The following is a 7,736-nucleotide window of genomic DNA, read 5'->3' on the forward strand; positions in this document are numbered from 1 at the left end:
TCAAATTTCTGTCAAGTGCTGGCCGATGGGTTTATGACAAGCTATGGCGAAGTCGCGAAGACTGCTTAGGTTTGTTAGTTTTTATTCGGGTGTTGGAAGCATGGGATATACTTTTATCTTTGTTTTAGCCCAACTTATAAGATACGCTGATCTTGAGGCGACTCACAGACGTTGCCGCGATGTCACGGGTGCCACTAGAAGATAGAATTAGTATATGTGCCCTGTCTCGGGACGGAAAAAGTCAAAGAGGTATAGCTTCTAGATTTGGATATGGACTGAACACTGTAAATCGCATCGTGCGAGCGTATAGGAATGAAGGGCGTATAGCTGATGCGGCGCACAGGCGAAGACCCCGTTCAACGACTCGTCAGGAGGACGAGCGGATCGCTAGTGCAGCTTTTGACCAGCCAAGTATAACAGCAGCAAAAATATGAGGGCAGTTGGGCCTTCAAGTTTCGCTGCGAACCATCAGGCGGTGGCTTCACGACGCAGGGTTTCGGAGTCGTATTGCATGTCAAAAATCGCTCCTGACTTCACGCCACAAGGAGCAAAGAGTTGCATTCGCAGAGGCCCACCGTGACTGGGATGCCAGCGACTGGGCCTCAGTCATCTTCACAGACGAGTCTACGTTTACGTCTGAATGGGACCAGCAGAAACGTGTGTGGCGTCCTACTTGCAAACGGTGAGACCAAAAACCACATACCACACTTTTCTTGGCCTTCTCTCTTCTAGTTGAGTGAATAGGTGTTTTCTTATGTTTATACAGGTGTGACCCTCACTGCGTGCAAGAAGTGGCAACGAGCGGTCGTTGTTCGGTCAGCGTGTGGGGGGCCATAACTGCGCAAGGACTAGGTCCACTCATGCAAATCGACGGAAGGCTGACGTCGGAGAAATACTGTGACATACTCTGTTATAGCTCGCTTCCTTTCGCCTTGGATGGTCAGTTCTCCGACGGCTGCTTTATCTTGCAACAAGATAACAGTCCAATTCACACGGCTGGCCGGGTGCAGAGCCTGCTCGACGGCTTAGGTGTAAGGCAATTGACATGGCCAGCAAGGTCGCCGGATCTAAATGTCATCGAATTTCACGGCACATATCCAGATTCTCGGACGAACCGAGCACGTGAAAACTGATCTTCAAATCTTTTTTGACACTTTTGGTACGGCCCCAGTCGCGGCGTTTTGACGAGAAGGCAGGTTTTTGTCTGGTTCCTTTCAAAACAACGCAGGAATACACGTCTGGCATGGGGACTTCTGCCCACAGCCCCAGACCGGAAGTGCGATCGACGCGCCACCACCGCGCCGTGACGTCACAGAGTTGAGTTCCTATATATTTTCGGACTTTCGTACCGAAAAACAGTCGTTTGACTTTCTATACTCTTTCTTTTGAGCAGCGATACTATATGCGATTAGTAAAATCCCATTCTAAAATAATTTATCCCAACCCAAAATTAATTTAATGGTCCCTTTAAGTTCGTATCGCTAAACAAAAAAATTGGGTTGTGTGTATGTTTATGCAGCCTAAAACTTGGTCTGCCTGAACGGGTGACGGATTTCCCAGCTGCAGACTTCACAGAATTTTTTGTTCCACAGTTTCTTTTTAACACACTATCGCTTTAAATGATGCCGCCATCTCATTGCGTGTGTCCTAACAGGTAAACTAGATAAATTATTTTCTTGACTATGTTTCCTGCGGGGAGCTCCAACTTGCAGGATGTTATCTTGCCGTCAGAATCGTGCCAACCTAGCACCATTCCGTTTATCTTCCCGAGCATACTGAGATGGTGTAGATGAACAATTTAGGCAGTGCAGAACAATCGCTAGCCAGGGGTCTTTAACGTGCACCACGCAGTAGTGATACACGACCGCACGCCGGTACGATGCTCATCCAGATCGAAACGGCCAGGGGTGGCAATTGAACCCAGGATCTTGGGTTCTGCAGCGCGAGCTTTCGCTCCACGTGCTCCGAGCTGCTGGGCGCTAGCCTACTCGGCCACCGATCCCCCAGTATTGCAAAAGTGAGTGTGCCGCTGGTGTTTGATCCAAGAGTTGTTCTCGGCAGTGTTGTTTTAATTGTGGTTTTCTAACTAGCCCAGTTCTCATCTCTGCCGTCCTTCAATATACAGCCGTAACATAAGGCATACACTGGTGCCACATTTGAGACTGCGCTCGCCTATTTTATAGATATACGTTGGTATAAGAGCATTGCTATTTCGCACCACGCGGGACTGGATATGCGCTCGCTGTCTTACGGATTCTCTAATGAGGCGACAGCACTTATACAGGAGCTTACAGTCGCTATACTCGGGAACAACTTTCCTGTACAATGAAAGGATTGCCAATGGGAAGAGTTTCTGCACTTGCATTATTCCGCCAAGTTCGCTTTCGCTTTTCAATATTTTTTCTATGTTTCCGCTATCGGAAGAAAATGCTAGATGAATCCTATTAATACTTCTAAAATTGTTTCTAGGGAGACCTATACACTTCGTTGGCGTCAACACTGAATACCAATTATAAAGAGAAATATGCCACGCGAATATATTCCTCGCAAATAAATATAAACATTCACATGCATTATGAATGCACATGAGGAGGTACGAGGAGTAGATACAAAAATAAATAGAGAGTTTTAGTAGATCGTTCCCATGACTCCGATATCGATACCCCATACTCCGCCACCGCCTCCCTTGTGCATGCATAGTATCGTTATCAGGGCTATCGGAGGTATCGGAACGATCTACTAAAACTCTCTAATATCAGTACTCGTAGCGTTGAGGTGATTTTAAGGAAATATCTCGCTGCACTCATTGTATTTAATCTACCCCCCTCAAGCCACTGACACTTCGTACACCGCACGAGCTCGTACCTATACCAAAATAAATTATCAGACTGGCCAGGTTCGTGTCGATCGCGCCATCGGGTTCCCACGCTTCTAATTCTAGGCGTTTCACAAGGGGGCACTTCCGCCACCAGATATCCTGGTGTACAAGAGCGATGCCTTTGTGCAGCAGTTTCCCTACAGCGGCGAACGAAAAGGTAGCTTTTCGCTAGAAGCCGCTCAGCACAGGGCGGACGCCATTTTCACTTCACTGACCGGGTACTTGCGAAACCTGGGACGGACCTAAACCAATAAAGCCCCGTTTTATCGAGAAAGGGATTTTTTTTTTTAATTTTTAATATCCAAGATTAAGAGGTATGTTACATTAATTATAATTTAAATCTCAAGCACGACTTCTTGGACTACCTCAAGGACGACGCCTAAAGGACGACGTCTTGGACGACCCCAAGGACCACGTCTAGGACGACCTCAAGGACGGCCTCGAGGACGACCTCAGTGACGACGTCTAGTACGACCTCAAAGACGACGCCCAGGACGACTTCAGGGACGAAGTCTACGACAACCTCAAGGACAACTTCAAGGGCGACCTCAAGTACGACTTTAAGGACGACCTCAAGGACGACGGTGACCTCAAGGACGACTTCTAGGACGACCTCGAGGACGACATCTAGGACGACGCCTAGAAAAATTCAGCCTTTCCACTCGGTTTTTTACCAGAGTGGAAAGGCTGGAAAGGTTGCCGATATCTATGAGCGAGGCCGGCAAGCCGGTTGTCTGGCTGCCGCAGTCGCTCATAGATGGCGGTAGCTGTCCAGTGTTTTGTTTTGACATTTCTTTGCGGGGGACACGATCCAAGTTTTATTCGACGATTGAAATGGATGTCAGGCACGTCTCAGATACTGTTGACCAAGTTCTAGCCCGAATAGAAGTTTGGGTGCCGCACCAATCGAGCAAACAGGCGCGGTAATAATAGCGCCGGGAACGATGCCTGAGACCCCACCGAGGCGGCGGCAGAAAGGTGAACTAAAGTGCGCCGAAGCGTGACGACAACGGGCTCCTCGTCTGGCGATTGGTTCAAAAGATAGACGCGCTCTTGGTTTCGATTTCGGTGGTGAGATGTGATGAAAAAAGTTTATTTGAACGTTGGATAATGTTTTGAAGTTGTACTTGGGAATTAATAGGTTTCATACCGTGTATAAAATCATAATCTGAAGCGATCCCTCCGTTTGTCACTGGTTGAACGCATCCCGCACTGCTACCTCGGGCGCGTAACAATCATCGAGCAACCATGGACAAAAAAAGAAAAAGAGGTACGAGCGCCGGGGGCGGCGGACTTTTGGTTTTGGTTTCGTGGGTAAGTGAGATGGAAGTCATAGGGATAGCTAAAATTGCAGCATTGAGGACGTGGGCGCTAAGCAAATTGGTGACTTCATCAATAGACAGTTTCTTAAGCGGTGTACAAGCGAGCTGGGTTGCCTGGCTGAAGACAGACCAGTTTGCTTCCTCAAACTTCCAACGGGGAGTTTGTGTAGGCACTGTAACAGGTGGATTTAGTCGGTTCAGAATGATAGGAAAGTGATCGCTCCCATAGGGGTTAGGATCGACAGCCCAGGAAAACAAAGGAAATAATGTCGGATGGCAAGGAGACAGATCAATAGATGTAAAATAATGAGTTGGGGCACTGAAATACGTAGACTGCTTTGTTCAGCAAGCATATAGCTGTTGAGGAAAGAAAACGCTCTATCATCGAGCCACGTGCATCTCGTGTTCTACTACCCCAAAGAGGATTATGAGCGTTGAAGTCACCGAGAATTAGGGCAGGTTGGGGTAATTGGTCGTGAAGTGATTCAAGCTCTTCGCGGGATACAGGATAGCTTGATGGAATGTAAAGTGAACAGACGGTTATTAAACGGTCCAACAGAACACGAACTCCCACGGCTTCCAGAGCGGTATTCAAAGGAACCTCAATACATCGGGTAGACGGCTGGACAACTATAGCTACTCCACCAGAACTGTGCGACAAAAGAGGTCTGTTCTTGCGAAAATCCTGAAAGCGCCTTAGGATATTAGAGTGACTGTTGTTTAAGTGTGTTTCTTGAAGACAAAATGCTATAGGGTGATGCTGGTCTAACAGAGAGTGCACGTCATCGTAGTTTCGAAGCAACCCTCGACAGTTCCACTGCAGGAATTCTGCCGTTTTGCATGAATTAGAAGAAAGACCATTCATCAAGACCTAAAAATCAATTTTGATGCGGAGTGCATTTTTCTTTTTAGATGTGTCCTTCGGCCTACCTGTGTTACTTCAGGAAGTCGAAGGTAAGGACTCCCAGCTTGAGAATTCGGGCGCCTTCAGAGGGACGAGAAGGAGGTCCCCGACCTCGAGGCACCTGGGTTTTGGATGGCGCAGGGATTGAAGAACCCTGCGCTTGAATGTACCCCGAAGCGATAGGATCCACCTTTCGCTTTGGGGTTGAAGTGGTTTGTGCCACTCTAGATGAGGTTGAGGGGGACTGAGGGGGGGGGGGGGGGGGACGCAGGTCGTCCGTTGACGTCTGCGTTCCCGTTGACGCCGTCGACCGTGCCGGTCTCCTGCGCGCGGCCTCGGCGTAAGAGCCTCGATAAATAAAAGAATATATTTTCCGTGCTTCTGAGTAAGAAATATTTTCTTTGGCCTTTAGTAAAAACATTTATTCTCTCTCTTCCACAGGGGCAGCTGCGAAAATATGCTGGGTGTGTTCCTCGGCAGTTGATGCAAAGATGGGTATTGTTGCCACAGTTGTCCGAAGGGTGGTCAGTGCTTGCACATTTTGCACAGGTGGCTTTTCCTCCGCAGGTTAGTGACCCATGTCCAAAGCGCTGGCAGCGGAAGCAACGCCTTGGATTGGGGACGTAGAAGCTAACTTTGCAGTTGAAATACCCGGCTTTAACTGTGGAGGGGAGCGTTGTCGAGTTGAACGTTAGCACAATGTGTTTTGTGTCCCGTTCTTCACCGTCGCGACGGATAGTGATACGTCGCACAGCTACTACCTCTTGATCTTGAACTCCCTCGAGTATCTCGTCGGTAGATATTCCAAGGAGATCATCTTCAGAGATGACACCGTGCGTGCTGTTCAGTGAGCGATGTGGAGTCACTGACACTTTGTAATCTCTTACTTGGTTGAGTGCAAGAAGTGCTTTGCTTTGCTCAGCATTTGTGACCTCCACAAGCAGGTCGCCAGATGGAAGTTTTTTGGCTTTAAAAGATTTTCCTATCACAGTTTCTAGGGTCTTTGCGACCAAGAATGGGGAAAGCTTTGCAAGTGGTTGACCTTTGTTTTCCGAGTGCATTACAATAAATTTAGGAAAATGCATGACTGGCAACGTAAGGTTTCTTGATGTCTCTTCGGTCCGGACCCTTTTCGGGGCCCGATCAAGGAAAGATGTAGTTCTGGTACTCATATGAATGGGAAAAGGATTTCGGCACCTGCGGTGTGCCGCCCACCATGGAGCCCAACTTAGGGAGTAGTCAGCAGCCCATAACAAAATGGGCTTTGCTGGAACCGCTGATCTACTAGCACTTGCCCAGGTGCTATACCCAAGTGTGGTTAGGATAAGGGTATCTGCCACCACACAAGGTTGGCCCTTGCCACCAAAGAAGGTGAAAGCGAGGGAGCGGGAAGGGGAGAAAAGAGAAAGGGGGGATAGTAGAAGAAATGGCGACTAGGCTGAATCCTCCTGGCCGGGCCTTACCAGGGCTCCCGTCTACGAGAAGCGGGGCCGAAGTGGTGTGTTGCCTCACCCGGGGGGCCCTGAAGGGTCCAAACCTACCGCGGGCTCGGCTCAACCACCAGGATGCCCTTTTCCCCGGACACGGGCTCGCCACGCACAGCCAGACGTGGGTGGGTCTAAGCCACTTTTTGCTCAGGGTCTGTGGTGTCGCCAATGTGGCTGGGGTCCGTGGTGACGCTCCTCACCAAGCACCTAGCACCTAATGTGCAGGCGCCCCCTGCGGGGCTCGGGGTCCGTGGAGACGCCACTCTTTAAACCAGAGTGTGGTACCGAAATTTTTATCGGTTCGGTTCCGGTTCGGGTTCACGGCTTTCGGTTCGGTTCCAGTTCAGTTCCGGGGAGCAAAAAATAACGGCTCAAAGCGGTTCGAACCGGTTCGAACCGGTTTAAACCACTGAATTGAGAATATCTTTTTCGCGTTGTTCTGGCAATATACACTATTTACGCCGCGAAACGATTAACTCTATTGTTTCTTCGATCGTCCGTGCAATTTAATTTTGTTTTTAGGTGAGAAAATATGAAATTCAGTTATTTAATTTCGACGCAAGAGTAGAAACAAATCTACAGGGTGTCACAAAAGAAGATTTACACGGTCTTTCTTACCGCGAAAATAAACTAAGCATCGTCGAACGCTCATTCTCCGCTCAAAGGTATAGCTAGAGGTCACAACCAGATGCCAAAGTTTCTGCCCGATCCGATAACTTCATAAAAAGTTACAAGTGATTTTTTCAAAATTTCAATGGGAAAATGGAGCGCATTTTCTCCCGTTTTGGGTTTGTGGTACCATAGAGCCCCATGTATTCGAAAACTCTGTCGGCCGGCATTTTCCCATTCAAAGTTTCAGAAAATCACTTATAACTTTTGATTAAGTTATCGAATCGAGCTGAAACTTTGGCACCTGGTTGTGGCCTCTAGCGCTACCTTTGGGCGGAGAATAAGCGTTGGGCGATGCCTAGTTTATTTTTGTTAAACAAAGACCGTGTAAATTTTCTTTTGTGACACCCTGTACATTAACATACATAACGTCGTGTTCATACGACTCCACATCCCTTTGTTTACCAGTAACATATATTTTACCTGAATCAAAATGTTTAAGTGCAAGAGTAAAGAGTTTAGCCATGGTTGGTACA

The sequence above is a fragment of the Ixodes scapularis genome, unplaced genomic scaffold, assembly GCF_016920785.2.
Source record: "Ixodes scapularis isolate PalLabHiFi unplaced genomic scaffold, ASM1692078v2 PGA_scaffold3__209_contigs__length_174095766, whole genome shotgun sequence".
Classification (NCBI taxonomy): Eukaryota; Metazoa; Arthropoda; class Arachnida; order Ixodida; family Ixodidae; genus Ixodes; species Ixodes scapularis.